Raw genomic sequence first — 18112 nt, forward strand, 5'->3', positions numbered from 1 at the left:
CATTAAGATGAATGAATCTGATTTAAACAAATTACCCAAGAATGCAAGTAATAATTCGTCTACCAATTTATTCCGACTACAAACATGGTAGTTTTATCACTAATCAGCCTTATCCCAACAATTACGGATTGGAGAAACCAATTGACTTTGATCCAATTAAACCTAAGTTGGCCAGACTTAAATAAAATCAGAATTGTCGTTAAACACAAGGAATAAATCGAAATCACAGGAATCAATTATATTTATAGGCTCAATTAGATCTCACGGATTATTAAATCAGTGATTCATTATTCTTGCCGAATTAAGAATTTAGCTACTCATAATTAAACTAGAAATAATTAAATAAATAAAAATAAACATTAAACTAAGTAAACAAAATTGAACGAAAATAAAAAGGGTCACCACTATGAAGATCAAATAAAAATCGTCTGCCACAAAGTTTCTTTATGTCAGCCGCCACTCCAAGCAAAAGCAAGGAAATTATAAACAAAAGCTAAGTAAAAATCTTAACTTAAAATTTTGAGAAATAAAACGTGTGTCCCCTAGTTGACTAAAGCTAATCCTAGTTGGCGGATAAGTGAGAAATAAAAATAAGACTTAAGGAATTAAATTCCTAAGTGCCGTGCCCTTAGCCCACAAAATGGGTCGATCGGCCACTTTACAAACATGAGCCTAAAATTAATTAAAATAAGAGTATTAGGCTTTAATTAAATTTAGAACAAATAATGAAATAACTCCAAGTCCAATCTCTAATCATCTCTTTAAAATCACGTCATCTTCATCAAATTCACGTCTTCCACCATCTTACGACATCTGCCAGCTTCTATATATTCACCATCCATGCAATTCCTACATAAAATGCCAACGAACTACGGCAAAATCAAATAAAACACACGGTAATAAATACAAATATAAACAACTAATTCACACACATCAGTTATATAAATGACATTGTAGTATTTTAAAATGTTAAAACACAATTTTCAATCTTATAGTGTCATTTAAAATATTATAGTGTCTCTGCTCATATATATATACATATATATATATATATATATATATATAGGGGCGCGCTCCAGTGAGACCCCATAATTTTCGTGAAACACTAGGACAATGAATAAGACATATAATACTAATGAACAAAACGTATATCTAATGAACAAGATGTATATACTGATGAAAAATAAAATTTAAAAAATTCGTAATGAATAAGACATACATACTGATGAACATGGCCGTATATACTGATGAACAATGCAGTATATGCTGATGAATAACAAAATTTAAAATATTCTGCTCCCTCCAGGATTCGAACCCTGTGAAAAAAAATCACCCTCCAGATACAATATCAGCCATAGGATTGATAAAATAAACGCACCAGATTGTGCCCTAGATCTCACTAAAATTAGGGGGTCTCATTGGAGCGGCCCCCTATATATATATATATATATATATATATATATATATATATATATATATATATATATATATCCCTAGATCATATAGGGGGTCTCATGGGATCATATAGATCTCAATGCTTATAATAGATCCCTAGATCCAAATCTTGACCACACATTTATGACATGTGGCGCATCAAGATGGTGACACGTGGCAAGGATTCCAAGGCAAAATCTGGAGGGGTAAAATTGGAATGTAATTTTCGGATTTAATAATTAAAAAAATATATATATATTTTTTGATTTTCTCAAAATAGATATATTTTAGATGCATATAGTTTCATACAAAGATACATAAAGTTTTCACATGAAATGCATAACTTTGAACAGAAAAATGCATTTAATTTTTCCAATTTTGGTATTTTCACCACCCCACCCCATACCACCCCCCAATCCAGCCCACCCCACCCCCCAACCCTCTCCATTACCACCCCCCAAAAATAGGCATGTTTCACATGCATATAAAATCAAACAAAAATGCATAAAGTTTTCACATAAAAATGCATTAAATTATACAAAAAATGCATTTCATTTTAATAAATCTGGTAGTTTCGCCACCCCACCCCTGCCCCTGCCCCCCCTCCCCAAAATTTTTTTTTTTTTTTTCAAAAACTGATTTTCTGATTGCTGGCCCACCCCCACCCCACCCCCCCCCCAAAAAAAATTTATTTTTTTATTTTTTTCAAAACTGATTTTCAAAAAAAAAAAAATTGGGGGGTGGGGGGTGGGTGGGGGGTAGGGGTGGGTCAGTGGTCAGAAAATCAGTTTTTAAAAAAATAAATTTTTTTTTTGGGGGGGTGGGGGGTAGGGGGTGGGTGGGGTGGGGTTCTGGGGTGGGGTGGGGTGGGGTTCAGGGGTGTGGGGGGTGGGGTTGGGGTGGGGTGAAATCTTATGCATTTTTATATGAAACTTTATGCATTTTTATATGAAAGTTTATGCATACTCGTATGAAACTTTATGCATCTAAAATATACCTATTTTGAGAAAATCTAATTTTTTTTTTTTCGAAAATTACATTCCAATTTTACCCCTCTCCAGATTTTGCCTTGAAATGTCTTGCCACGTGTCACCATCTTGATGCGCCACATGCCATAAATGTGTGGTCTAGATTTGGATCTACGGATCTATTATAAGCATAGAGATCCACCGGAACCCAACCATATATATATATATATATATATATATATATATATATATATATATATGGATTAATTGCATCAAAATTCCTGACATTTTCCCAAAATTTGGTTTTTTGACAAACTTTTTAATTGTAGCAAAAATTTTAGCTACGTTTCAATTTATTGCAATGTCCGTCCCGCGTATATTTCCGGCCAAATCCATTCATTTCCGGCCAATTTATTTTAGCTACGTTTCAATTTATTGCAATGAATTTGAGACGACAATGTTTCATTACCTGGCACGACATGCCACCTAAGCTTTACGGAGGTCCACCTCAGCATGCATTTGGCCGAAAATATACGCGGGACAGACATTGCAATAAATTGAAACATAGCTAAAATTTTTGCTACAGTTAAAAAGTTTGTCAAAAAACCAAATTTTGGGAAAAGGTCAGGTATTTTGATGCAATTAACCCTATATATATATATATATATATATATATATATATATATATATTAAAGTGTCATTTACAATCTTATAATCTTATAGTGTCAATTACAGGAAGTGTCATTTATATTTTTGAATAATATCGATTATACACAGTGTCACTTGCAATGTTATAGTATCCCATCCATCCCAACGAAAGCGGTGTGCTTCTTTTCGGCATAGGATTTAGGGAGAATAAGATTGCAGTGTAAAAGTGTGTAAGTGTATGTGGGGTCACATTGTTTGTAATGTAAAATTATTACCAAAAAAGGAAATGCACCACTTTCGTTAGGACGGCTCAAAAAGGAATACACACAGCTTTCGTTGGGACGGAGAGAGTATCATTTATATGCAGTGTTATTTGTATAACAGAATAATATCAATTACAAGTAGTGTCATTTGCATAACCGAATAATGTCATTTATATGATTTGGGTCAGGATGTGGGTTAATTCAATTGTCCGATACACCCGGTTATACCCAAAACCACCTTCACGATGAATTATCGTGATATGTTGATATTGGATATACTACGAAAGAATTCGGCAACCTCATTCAATTTTCTGATGCCGAATTCTTGGTTGTCGATCAAAATTGAAAATTTGAATTCTTGGTTATCGATCAAAATTGAAATTTTCCGCTAAGTTAATACTCCCTTCGTCCACGAAAAAGAGTCTCATTTGAGGTTTGACACGAGTTTTAAGAAAGTTGTTAAAGTAGGTGTAAGTAGAATAAAAGTACAATTTGTAGGGATAGTATTAGTACAAAAAAGTACTCCCTCCGTCCCAGCTTTTTGTCTCCACTTTTACTTGTATTTACTACTAAAAGTGGATACAAAAAGCTGGGACGGAGGGAGTAGAATAAAAGTACAATTTTAGTTAAAAAGTGGAATAAAAGTACAATTTATAGTTAAATACTTAAATGTAAGAGAAAATGTATGATGTGATGGTTAAAAAAGTTAAATGAAATTCTTTTTTATGAACAAAAAATGGGGTAAGTATGACTCTTTTTCATGGACGGAGGGAGTAGCATTTTTGAAAAGTACTTCAAAGTTCAAGTCATAAGTTATATTTTTTTGCTCCAAATAATAGGTCTTAAATCATCTGTAATACTCCCTCCATCCCATTGGACTTGTCCCATTTGGTTTCGACACAGTTATTAAGGAGAATATTATTAATGTTTTAAGTGTGTAGGTAATAAAAATATAAAATTAATAAAGTAGGAGATGAAATGTGATAAAGTAGGAGAGAGAATGTAATAAAGTGATAAAGTAGGAGAGAGAAGATGATAAAGTAGGAAAGAAAATGTGAAAAAGTGATAAAATATGAGAGAGAAGATAATTAATAATTTTTATTGTGTAGTTAATTGTTGATGGGGCGGAGGGAGTATAAGATTCCAATAACAAGAGGTCTAAAATAATGTGTAACATAAGATTCTTGAATATATATAAGAAAAAAAAGTGCAGAATAATTTAATAGTGTTGACAAAATCATCCATAAAAGATATAGCGACAGGCGGAGGTAGCTTAGGGACCAGGGAGCTTTTGAGTTTAATAAATAGTAGTACTAATTCTTTTAGATATATGTATTTTAAAAGATTAGTCTTACTAATAAAATTAATTATTTATTTATTTTAGTGAATTGAAAATTTAAAATATTCTAAAATTTTGGATTATTTCTATTTTTTAAGCTAATTTTGTTTGATTTATATTTTAAATGAAATTTTAGAAATCTAAAACTCAACATTCATCTTATCATTCATGCAAAGTAAGCGCCCCCTTAATATATATTTTCTCCGTCCAATTGATAATGATTCATTACTGTTCGGCACGATTATTAAGAAGAAGAGTGATTAAAAAATAAAAGTGATAGAAAGTGGTTGAGCCCACATGTGATTTTCTTTTCTGAAAAAAGACTATTATAAATGGGACAGACGAAAAAAGAAAGTGAGTCATTGTAATGACCCGCATTTTTATTTTTTATTTAATATGGTATCGCGATAATTAATATCGCATCTTTCAGTAAATGAAACCCAGCTGCCAGTTATATAATAAATCCAGTTTATGGTCCTGATTTTTTTTTTTTATCAGAAACGGAGTTATTATTTTAGCTTATACTTTTATAACGTATGAGAAAAACGCAACGAGGATTATTGAACCATTCAATAATTATTATTTCCAAGTTATAACTGACTTAGCAAAGTCATGTTATTTATTAATCGAGAAACAGAAGTTGTTATATTTTATTAGTGCTACTAGAAGTCGAGGAATTATTTCGACTGCAACGCAGATTAAATCTACGGATTTAATTTAAGTTATATTACAGTTTATCAAGTTAGCAGGCAAGGAAAAAGATATCAAGCAAGATACAGAAATGCGATGATTGAAAATCGAAGCCAGTATTTTATTACAGTTACAGAATCACCGAGACATAGAATATACATCATTAATCCTCCACTACATTTTTTCCCCACCACACTCAAGTGCACCACTACACTTTTTCTCACCAACTCCACTCAAATATTTATTTGTTTGGCACCAAATAAGTGGGTTGTCACCTTTTCCACCGAAAGCCATGCCTTTCGCCTGTCAATCAGCCAACAATTCTTTTCATATAATCTCATTATCAGCAGCAACTCTCTCCATTCTGCACTAATAACCCACGTGAAAGAGGAACTCCATTCATTGCTATTCTGCCTGCCAAACTTTAGAGGTAAGATTTGGCTTAACTCCTTCCATTTCTTCCTAAGCTCAACCTGCATCGTTTGAGAAACAATCTTTATATTTCAGTGTATCTATCCACTGATTCAATATCAATAACAGCAGCCACCAACACCAAATATTTGCAGGTAAATACTAAACTCATTTATTCAAATTCACCCCATGATTCACACAATCAAGCATGCTTCAGTCTTAGAATTCAGAATTCATATAGTTGAGCATATAAGCATCTTGAACTTATTAAGCACCCAATTACGCTTTCATGAACAAGTAGCAGTTAATATGTAGTCTAAACAAGCATATGAGTTTATGCAAAGCAAAGAAGAGATTACACGTTATCCTTGCCTAATTCACGCTAAGAACCGATCAAAATAGGGGTGAGTATAACTTAGCTTTAGAAAGGAATGGGCGACTGCCCTGCTCTGAATTTGAAGACGACGATAATCGTGACTAGGACTAAACTCGCCGGCCTCCACTGGTGGCGACGACGGGGCCTCTGTTGACGTCGGGGCGAGGAGGGAAGGCTGACTGCCTTGACCGGTACCGAGCTGAGCAGCGGCTGCCCAAGGCAACGGCGTCGAACCACGGCGGTGACTCTCTCGTCTGAGCTATGAGGACCGAGAACTCGGCCTTTCCCTCGTTCGTGTACGCGAGTGAAAGAGGAGAGCAGCGGACGCCGCCCTACCCTGATTTACTACTCATCGGAGAATCGATGAGGGCGTCGGACACTCTCCTGCTCGCCGGAATTTCATAGTAGAGCGGCGTCGAGCTGAGGCGATTTCTGAATTAGGAGTAAGGATTTTCCTCCGCTCCATAGATTGAGAGGGGGAGATGACTTGGGAGTAGAGAAACAGAGAGCAAGGTCGAGAGCAGCAACTCCAGTCGGCAGCAGCGACATTCCAGATTTCATGGCTCGTTTTTGGGTCTGCGATGAAGAGAGAGAACAACGCCGGTGAACACCCAAGGAAGAAGGCGGCGTTGCTATCTTGGAGAAAAAAAAAAGAGACGAGATCGAGAGGGAGGAGAACGCCGGGCTTAGGCGCGGCGGCAGTCGACGCCGGCCGGAGATGGAGGCGGCGTTTCGCCGAAGAAGAAGGGAGAGGCGCCGCTTGTTTCAGTGTGTGCGTGAGATGAGAGAAAGAGAGATGAAATGGGGTTAGCGGCTGATAGGGGGGGAGAAAAGAAGGGTTAGGAATGGGCTTTGAGTTGAACTGTTGGGCCATTACATTGGGCTCGAATTTTTTTATATATTTGGGCTCGATTTTTTTTATATTTGGGCTTTCCATTTATTTAGATTGGGCTTCCTCTTTTAATTGACTTTGGGCTTGTCCACTTTTAACTGTTGTGGACCGAATTATTTTAAGTTGGGCTCGATTTAATTAAGGAGTTGGACTGATGCATATTTTATGATGGGCTATTATTCTAGTCCCATTTATATTTCGTTGGGCCAGTTTAATTCATCATTTGGGCCGATTAAATTGCCTATTGGACTGAGATTTATTCTTTCCAGCCCACATTAATTTTTATCATCACTTGGGCTGAAGCTACTTCTTAAGTTAAGCCTTGCAGTAATTATTTTGATGGAGCCCCATTTATTTATCAGTAATGAGTCGCCCAGTTTATTAATTATTGTTTTGGACTTCAGACTTTAAAGCAAGCTATCATGGTTTATTTCATTTAAGCCACTGGTTTATTTAATTAATTGGCTACTCTCTTTTGAGCCTATTAATTATTTGAGGCTACATTAGTAATGATATTTCTATCGAAAAGCCCGATAATTTCTACGAGGTCACACCTCGATTAAAGCCGAGATAGTTCTTTTATTTCGAACGAGTACAAATGCGAGGTTTATTTCACAGCTAGAATTTTCCGATGAGAAAGAAAGAATCAAAGCTTTATTCGATCGCGCTAGACGAGAATTAGCTAAATCTATTAACGAGGATTAATAGTAGAATTTTCCGATTATTATTTCAGAATAATGATTCATGCATAAGAGGATCATGCATCGTTAAATTACGCTTTCTCATTAATTAAGAATTTTCCTCGAGGCAATGTCTTATTTTATATTCTCGTGATTAAGGTCAAGCGCGAGAGTAAGAACTACACAAGGAGTTAGAGTACCTTAGCAAAACTTTGCTATCAGGTGGGCAATTCCTTACGCGTAAATAAAATGCTATGCAAATGTTATGCTTTAAAATGCAAATTGGATCTTCAAGTATGGTATGCTTTATTACGCTTAAATGAGTTAAGCTTTATTATGCTGCACGTTAAATGATTTACGCTATGCTGTTTATACTATTTACGCCCTATGTAATTTACGCTTGATTACACTTATTTACGCTTGAATGCTTTACGCTGATAAGTTTATGCTTATGTTTGATGCTTGCGTCTGTTGGGGGAGGCCTCCCTCAACAGTACGATGCCGTGTCCGTTGAGGAGGGCCTTCCTCACGGCGCGATGCCCGTGTCCGCTGAGAGAGGCCTCTCTCGCGGCGCGATGCCAGTATGCCAGTATGCCAGTGTTACAGCGTCTATTGGGGGAGGCCTCCCTCAATAGTACGATGCCGTGACCGCTGAGGGAGGCCCCCTCTCACGGTGCGATGCCCGTGTTCGTTGGGGAAGGCCTTCTCCACGACACGATGCGTGTTTATGATTGTTAATGATGAAGAATGCGCTCATGCTGTTTATGAATTTGGAAATGTTTAAAGAGCAAAGGATTTGAAAGAAACTTATGCCTCTTATGCGATGTTGTTGATGTTATGTTATGCTTGGCAACTGCCCACTAAGTACTCTTGTACTTAGCCCTTCGATGTTTATATTTGTGCAGGTTGAGCTGTGATGGGCGATGAAGTGTTGTTGCTGAGTAGAGTTTTTGTCGAACTTAAAGTAGGCTCAGAAAGGATACATGTCTTCATACATGTATCTCAGTTACGCATTCCGCTGTAAACACTGATTATTTCAGTTACACCTTCCGTTGCAAACTCTGATAATGATTTAGCCAAGCCCCTAACGATGCCTTTTTCCTTTTAAGGAATATTTCACGCGTATTCAAGCTCTTTGAGTATTCTTTTATGCGCCCCTTTCTAAACCCGCTTCGTAATTTCCCTTCCCCAGTCATGGTTTTCCCGGATTAATTATCCTTAATTAAGGCCGGTCGTGACAGAGTGGTATCAGAGCAGTTCGTTTGCTCTGAGCCTAAGAGTTTATTTAAGCCAAACTTAGAATGAATTACTAAAGTGTCTAGAGTTCCATTGACAAAACTCAGCACTTCATCGCATCACACTCAACGAAGCAGAATGGTAAGCTCTTCCAAGGTTTGAGTTAATGTTTACAAAAAGTGAAAATTATCGTAATAGCAAAGTGAGTAACTGTTAATAACTATGTTATGTTGTTATTGAATGAAATGATTTACGCAAGCGCGATTAAGTATGCCTATGGAATGAATCCCTATGAACATAGAGCTATTAAGATATGAGATCACCACTACGACAGAACATAGAAGCAAACATAGAAAAAAAAAATAGATTGTATCTTTTGGTGGCTATAGTGAAGGAAGCAAGATAAGTGATACGTATAGAAAAATTTTCTTAAGCTGATGATATTATAGCCACTATAAATCTCCATGACTTATGCTTAAGTATCCAGTTTAGATGATGTGATATTATATGCTTAAGGATTGTTATGACTCATAGATTTGAGATGCTAAGGATCCTTAAAGCTTACTACATCAATGATCAATGATGTCATTGGAGTCATGACTTGTTTACAAGTTATATTAAGTTGACATTTACAAGAATTCTTTTGAGGTTTGTATTAGATTATGCTAGGGTGTACTAATTGGCACATCCTTGCTATCGGAATGCCACCTAAGAGAGGACGCCCTGCGAGAAACAATAACAATCGCAGAAACCGTAACGCTGTACCCAAAGAACCACAAGATGCTCGAGGACATAATCCATCCCTTCCGCCCCCGACTAGGAGAGTCGAAGAACTCTTTTTAAGGCAAAATCCACCTACGTTTGACGGAACAAGTGAACCGGCTGAAGCTGAGATTTGGGTGCGTGCAATGGAACGTATTTTCAACTTCCTACGTTGTACTGATGAGGAGCGCCTATCTTGCGTCTCATTCCAGCTAACAGGATCAGCTGACTTCTGGTGGGAAGCACGTCGAAAGATTCTGACACCTGAACAATGGGCAAGTTATACTTGGGAAGATTTTAAGACAGGATTATATGATAAATATATTCCAAAAAGCTATAGGAAGAAGAAAGAAGCTGAGTTCTACGAGTTGAAGCAAGGAAAGAAAAATGTGGTTGAATACGACAAGGAATTCTGCAACCTGTCGAGGTTTGCTCCACAACAAGTGGACACAGAGGAGAAGATGGCAGAGAAATTTTGTGCCGGACTGCGCTACGAAATTAAGATGGCTCTAGCAAGCCACGGAGGACTCTCATACACGGAGTCTCTGAACAGGGCACTTGACATTGAAGCTGCAATGCCGTCGGACAAGTTAGCCTCACCATTTATCTCGACGCCAAACGACTTACCAACAGTCTCACATACTCTCAAAGGGAAGCGCAAGTGGGACAACAACGAAGACAATATCAATCAGACCAGTAAGAAAGTGTGGCAAGAAAATGAACGGGCCGAACAGTTTATTCAACCAAGGTACGAGGCACAAACTAACCTCGAGCCAACTGGAGGTAACCAAGGCCAGAGAGGAATTTCACCTTGCCCAAATTGCGGTAAGATGCATAGGAGTGTTTGTCGAGCTGGGACTAACGGTTGTTACAATTGTGGTCAAAAGGGTCACTACTCCACGCAATGCCCCAACAGATAACGAGGTTCAGCAATTGAGAACACCCGCACCCTCTTGCCAGCAATACGTGGACACTTGCGAAATCAGCCTCAATCACATCAGTGAAAATCTTATGGAGACACCGCAGACAAGAGAAGCTACGTGGAAATTTGAAGACAAGATGAAGGAAAAATACCCCGAACTGTTTTAGCAGAGATATGCAAATTTCGGGACGAAATTTTTGTTAAGAGGGGTAGTATGTAATGACCCGCATTTTTATTTTTTATTTAATATGGTATCGCGATAATTAATATCGCATCTTTCAGTAAATGAAACCCAGCTGCCAGTTATATAATAAATCCAGTTTATGGTCCTGATTTTTTTTTTTATCAGAAACGGAGTTATTATTTTAGCTTATACTTTTATAACGTATGAGAAAAACGCAACGAGGATTATTGAACCATTCAATAATTATTATTTCCAAGTTATAACTGACTTAGCAAAGTCATGTTATTTATTAATCGAGAAACAGAAGTTGTTATATTTTATTAGTGCTACTAGAAGTCGAGGAATTATTTCGACTGCAACGCAGATTAAATCTACGGATTTAATTTAAGTTATATTACAGTTTATCAAGTTAGCAGGCAAGGAAAAAGATATCAAGCAAGATACAGAAATGCGATGATTGAAAATCGAAGCCAGTATTTTATTACAGTTACAGAATCACCGAGACATAGAATATACATCATTAATCCTCCACTACATTTTTTCCCCACCACACTCAAGTGCACCACTACACTTTTTCTCACCAACTCCACTCAAATATTTATTTGTTTGGCACCAAATAAGTGGGTTGTCACCTTTTCCACCGAAAGCCATGCCTTTCGCCTGTCAATCAGCCAACAATTCTTTTCATATAATCTCATTATCAGCAGCAACTCTCTCCATTCTGCACTAATAACCCACGTGAAAGAGGAACTCCATTCATTGCTATTCTGCCTGCCAAACTTTAGAGGTAAGATTTGGCTTAACTCCTTCCATTTCTTCCTAAGCTCAACCTGCATCGTTTGAGAAACAATCTTTATATTTCAGTGTATCTATCCACTGATTCAATATCAATAACAGCAGCCACCAACACCAAATATTTGCAGGTAAATACTAAACTCATTTATTCAAATTCACCCCATGATTCACACAATCAAGCATGCTTCAGTCTTAGAATTCAGAATTCATATAGTTGAGCATATAAGCATCTTGAACTTATTAAGCACCCAATTACGCTTTCATGAACAAGTAGCAGTTAATATGTAGTCTAAACAAGCATATGAGTTTATGCAAAGCAAAGAAGAGATTACACGTTATCCTTGCCTAATTCACGCTAAGAACCGATCAAAATAGGGGTGAGTATAACTTAGCTTTAGAAAGGAATGGGCGACTGCCCTGCTCTGAATTTGAAGACGACGATAATCGTGACTAGGACTAAACTCGCCGGCCTCCACTGGTGGCGACGACGGGGCCTCTGTTGACGTCGGGGCGAGGAGGGAAGGCTGACTGCCTTGACCGGTACCGAGCTGAGCAGCGGCTGCCCAAGGCAACGGCGTCGAACCACGGCGGTGACTCTCTCGTCTGAGCTATGAGGACCGAGAACTCGGCCTTTCCCTCGTTCGTGTACGCGAGTGAAAGAGGAGAGCAGCGGACGCCGCCCTACCCTGATTTACTACTCATCGGAGAATCGATGAGGGCGTCGGACACTCTCCTGCTCGCCGGAATTTCATAGTAGAGCGGCGTCGAGCTGAGGCGATTTCTGAATTAGGAGTAAGGATTTTCCTCCGCTCCATAGATTGAGAGGGGGAGATGACTTGGGAGTAGAGAAACAGAGAGCAAGGTCGAGAGCAGCAACTCCAGTCGGCAGCAGCGACATTCCAGATTTCATGGCTCGTTTTTGGGTCTGCGATGAAGAGAGAGAACAACGCCGGTGAACACCCAAGGAAGAAGGCGGCGTTGCTATCTTGGAGAAAAAAAAAAGAGACGAGATCGAGAGGGAGGAGAACGTCGGGCTTAGGCGCGGCGGCAGTCGACGCCGGCCGGAGATGGAGGCGGCGTTTCGCCGAAGAAGAAGGGAGAGGCGCCGCTTGTTTCAGTGTGTGCGTGAGATGAGAGAAAGAGAGATGAAATGGGGTTAGCGGCTGATAGGGGGGGAGAAAAGAAGGGTTAGGAATGGGCTTTGAGTTGAACTGTTGGGCCATTACATTGGGCTCGAATTTTTTTATATATTTGGGCTCGATTTTTTTTATATTTGGGCTTTCCATTTATTTAGATTGGGCTTCCTCTTTTAATTGACTTTGGGCTTGTCCACTTTTAACTGTTGTGGACCGAATTATTTTAAGTTGGGCTCGATTTAATTAAGGAGTTGGACTGATGCATATTTTATGATGGGCTATTATTCTAGTCCCATTTATATTTCGTTGGGCCAGTTTAATTCATCATTTGGGCCGATTAAATTGCCTATTGGACTGAGATTTATTCTTTCCAGCCCACATTAATTTTTATCATCACTTGGGCTGAAGCTACTTCTTAAGTTAAGCCTTGCAGTAATTATTTTGATGGAGCCCCATTTATTTATCAGTAATGAGTCGCCCAGTTTATTAATTATTGTTTTGGACTTCAGACTTTAAAGCAAGCTATCATGGTTTATTTCATTTAAGCCACTGGTTTATTTAATTAATTGGCTACTCTCTTTTGAGCCTATTAATTATTTGAGGCTACATTAGTAATGATATTTCTATCGAAAAGCCCGATAATTTCTACGAGGTCACACCTCGATTAAAGCCGAGATAGTTCTTTTATTTCGAACGAGTACAAATGCGAGGTTTATTTCACAGCTAGAATTTTCCGATGAGAAAGAAAGAATCAAAGCTTTATTCGATCGCGCTAGACGAGAATTAGCTAAATCTATTAACGAGGATTAATAGTAGAATTTTCCGATTATTATTTCAGAATAATGATTCATGCATAAGAGGATCATGCATCGTTAAATTACGCTTTCTCATTAATTAAGAATTTTCCTCGAGGCAATGTCTTATTTTATATTCTCGTGATTAAGGTCAAGCGCGAGAGTAAGAACTACACAAGGAGTTAGAGTACCTTAGCAAAACTTTGCTATCAGGTGGGCAATTCCTTACGCGTAAATAAAATGCTATGCAAATGTTATGCTTTAAAATGCAAATTGGATCTTCAAGTATGGTATGCTTTATTACGCTTAAATGAGTTAAGCTTTATTATGCTGCACGTTAAATGATTTACGCTATGCTGTTTATACTATTTACGCCCTATGTAATTTACGCTTGATTACACTTATTTACGCTTGAATGCTTTACGCTGATAAGTTTATGCTTATGTTTGATGCTTGCGTCTGTTGGGGGAGGCCTCCCTCAACAGTACGATGCCGTGTCCGTTGAGGAGGGCCTTCCTCACGGCGCGATGCCCGTGTCCGCTGAGAGAGGCCTCTCTCGCGGCGCGATGCCAGTATGCCAGTATGCCAGTGTTACAGCGTCTATTGGGGGAGGCCTCCCTCAATAGTACGATGCCGTGACCGCTGAGGGAGGCCCCCTCTCACGGTGCGATGCCCGTGTTCGTTGGGGAAGGCCTTCTCCACGACACGATGCGTGTTTATGATTGTTAATGATGAAGAATGCGCTCATGCTGTTTATGAATTTGGAAATGTTTAAAGAGCAAAGGATTTGAAAGAAACTTATGCCTCTTATGCGATGTTGTTGATGTTATGTTATGCTTGGCAACTGCCCACTAAGTACTCTTGTACTTAGCCCTTCGATGTTTATATTTGTGCAGGTTGAGCTGTGATGGGCGATGAAGTGTTGTTGCTGAGTAGAGTTTTTGTCGAACTTAAAGTAGGCTCAGAAAGGACATGTCTTCATACATGTATCTCAGTTACGCATTCCGCTGTAAACACTGATTATTTCAGTTACACCTTCCGTTGCAAACTCTGATAATGATTTAGCCAAGCCCCTAACGATGCCTTTTTCCTTTTAAGGAATATTTCACGCGTATTCAAGCTCTTTGAGTATTCTTTTATGCGCCCCTTTCTAAACCCGCTTCGTAATTTCCCTTCCCCAGTCATGGTTTTCCCGGATTAATTATCCTTAATTAAGGCCGGTCGTGACAGTCATTATCAATGGGATGAAGGGGGTATAATATAAAGAGAGAGAGGAGTAGGTGAGAATGGTTAAATATGATAAAAAAAATAAAAAATAAAATGAAACGTCAAATATTCAAATTTTATGGCTGATATTTATTAAAAATATTAATCGTGTAAAATAAGAATAATGGATAAATTAATATAAATCTACAAACAAATCAATGCAACACATGAATATCCATTCTCACCTAATTTTGAATTTTGGAGGAGACGAAAATTTTACAAAATCACTGAACATAGTTATTCTTGTGTTGCATTGATTTATTTGTACTATATCACAATTCTATATATATAGGGAATGATTACAATGAGATTCCTCATATATGGTGAGATCTTAGATTGATTTGTAGGTGTTAATTTAATGTATTATATGGTTGATATTTACTTGGAGGCGGAAAATTTTACATGAGTTCGAATCCTGAAGAGAGCAAATATTTTACTAATTTTTTGAATATTGTTATTCAACATTATATTTTGTCTTATTCAACACTATATTCTGCAATATGCCTTATTCAACACTAAATCCCGACTTATTCATTATTCTCATTTTTCACAAAAAATAATAATCTCACTAGAAACTAAACTTATTGGAACACTTTTTAAAATATAAAATACGAACCATTTTTAGCCCTTAGATCATCAAGATCTAGTCATCACCTTATTGGATGAATTCATGGTTATGAGTTTCGAATCTCATAAGTAGCAAAAATTTAATTTTCGTAATTCATACATTTACACTGCAAATTTATACATGTTCTACACAGAATTCATACATTTGCATATGATTTCTCTAAGATTAAATCTCAACCACCATTAGATTATTAGTAAATCAATGGTGTAGATCTATTCTTATTTTATACTTTAAGGGCTCGTTTGGTTTTCAGTAAAAGATTATGTAGGATATAAATGTGATTTTATATAAAAAGGAAAAACCTAAAACAACCCTTGAAAGCACAGGAGACGCAGACAAAGGGCCGAGCCTCATTAAAACCTTTTCCCGGAAAACCCAATGGGAAAAACCAGGAAAAAGAAAAAAGAGTACTCGTCTAGAGATCGAAAGCAAAAGAAGGGAAGAGCGGAAGGGAAAGTTTCCAGAACTCCGGCCTAACCATCGTCCCCAAAAAATCCCGGTTCTCCACCAACAAAAACAAAGAAAAACGAGGCAAAAAGATTATGTAGGATAATTTGTAACCAGAATATTTAGCGTGGATAATGGCAGATTATTAATACTGAGTTGGTGTTTACTATCATGGCTAAATACAGAATATCCTAGTTTAAGTTAATCTTAGGGGGGAGGTGGTATTATTAATTCTAAGAAATCTGGATTAATAATACTGGGTCGTGGGATTAAACCGGGTCATCCGCATTATTACTAAATAATATCAAACACTAAACTGATCTATACTAAATTAGCTAATACAGTGTATTAGCCAATATCAAACACGCCCTAAGAGTTATATATATATATATATATATATATATATATATATATATATATAGGAGTTGGCTAAAATAAAAACACCTCTTAAAATATAAATAGGAACCATTTTCAGCCCTTAAATCATCAAGATCTACGGTTGATTTATCACCTTGTTGGATGTATTTATGATCCTAAGTTCGAATTATATAGGTAGCGAAAATTTTATTTTTCGCAATTCATACATTTACACAGCGAATTCATACATTTTAATTGATACGTATTTTATATTTTAAGAGCTGTTTTTATTGTAGACTCTCCCAAAATAAGAATATATATATATATAGGGGGGCCGCTTCAATGAGACTCCCTAATTTTAGTGAGATCTAGGGCACGATCCGGTGCGTTTATTTTATCAATCCTATGGCTGATATTGTATCTAGAGGGTGATTTTTTTCGCAGGGTTCGAATCCTGAAGAGAGCAGAATATTTTAAATTTTGTTATTCATCAGTATATACTGCATTGTTCATCAGTATACACGGCCCTGTTCATCACTATATATGTTTTATTCATTACGAATTTTTTAAATTTTATTTTTCATCAGTATATACATCTTGTTCATTATATATACGTTTTGTTCATTAGTATTATATGTCTTATTCATTGTACTCATGTTACACGAAAAATAGGGGGTCTCACTGGAGCGCCCCCTATATATATATATATATAATACGCTCAATATAGGATACATTTTCGATTTTTACATTTGGTGTAAAAAGATCTATTTTATCTTAAAATTCACAATGTTTGATTTTATCAACACCTAAAAAGTCGAGTTGATGGCTTGAGTTCTATGAGACTTTTGCAAAATAAATAAAATAATTGTAGATTTATTTTCAAAGATTTGCGAAGAATTGAATTCAGACTGCCGACACAATTTTCTCATACCCAAAAAAATCTATCAGTTTTAGATTGAATGCGAAATGCTTTCTTGGGGTACCATTAATGAATCGCGGAATGCAACCTTTATGACAAATTGACTGAATTTTTGTGTATTTATTTTCCCATTATATGGTTACATTATAGGCAGCGTACTTGTGGAGCACATGAGATTTACATTAGAACTAGAGTTTTATAAAACTTTGAATAACTTTGATAATTTAATCAGATTCGTTCATGTAATTAATGCCCACATATTAAGGCTCTTTTAATATATTTGATTTTTCATCTGACAAACTAAAAAAAAGAAAATGGTCCACTTATCTTAAACAGCAACAAGATGAGGGTCCAAAATATTTTGGTTTTTGATTGGACGAGTAATACGTGTTCAACTCAATGGGCCATCCTTGTCCAATCTACTGTAATTTAAATTGTTGAACATAATACTTTTTTTTTTTTTTTCTGTGGTATGGTCCGTGAGTGTGAGCATGAGTTTTACACCTTAGAGCATCTCCAATGCAATGTGTCTTAGAGGGAATCTTAGATGATGGTGTTGGAAATATGATTTTTAGACCATTTTTGGAATTAATTATTTAATTAAATATTTGTTATTTAATTGAAATAATTAGTGGATGTTAATCTACGTCTCCAGTAGATGAACGTGGTATACTTGAAGTCTCAAAACCGATTTTCGGTGAGTGAGATATTGTATATCAAAGTTTGGATGTTGAGAAGGGAAATAACACTTGTGAAGTTGTCACGACCGCACTTGCTAAGGATAGCAAATTCGGGAAAACCGCGACTAAGGGAGGGAATTTAGGAGCGGGATTTAGAAAGGGGCATATTCGTTTTCTTGATGACTCGACTTGTATAAAGAAATCAATCGAAATATCTAGATATCAATGAAGGCCACAAGGGGACCGTACATAATATTATTCAAAGGGGTACTCAACGAGTTTGAG

The 18112-nt window shown here is 36.9% G+C and overlaps 2 long non-coding RNA genes across 3 annotated transcripts; both read left to right on the forward strand.

Moving 5' to 3' along the window:
• Positions 1–5645: 5645 nt before the first annotated feature.
• On the forward strand, positions 5646–9305 carry LOC131013562 (uncharacterized). 2 transcript variants are annotated; one of them, XR_009097731.1, is made up of 4 exons: positions 5646–5772; positions 5850–5908; positions 7861–7923; positions 8607–9305. It is a non-coding gene; the product is annotated as an uncharacterized LOC131013562 (long non-coding RNA). The 2 variants fall into 2 exon arrangements; XR_009097730.1 differs by lacking the exon at positions 8607–9305 and having other exon boundaries at positions 7861–8554.
• Positions 9306–11465: 2160 nt separating this feature from the next.
• LOC131013563 (uncharacterized) lies at positions 11466–14374 on the forward strand. The gene is made up of 3 exons (XR_009097732.1): positions 11466–11592; positions 11670–11728; positions 13681–14374. It is a non-coding gene; the product is annotated as an uncharacterized LOC131013563 (long non-coding RNA).
• Positions 14375–18112: the final 3738 nt, after the last annotated feature.

The sequence above is a fragment of the Salvia miltiorrhiza genome, chromosome 2 (genome assembly GCF_028751815.1).
Source record: "Salvia miltiorrhiza cultivar Shanhuang (shh) chromosome 2, IMPLAD_Smil_shh, whole genome shotgun sequence".
Classification (NCBI taxonomy): Eukaryota; Viridiplantae; Streptophyta; class Magnoliopsida; order Lamiales; family Lamiaceae; genus Salvia; species Salvia miltiorrhiza.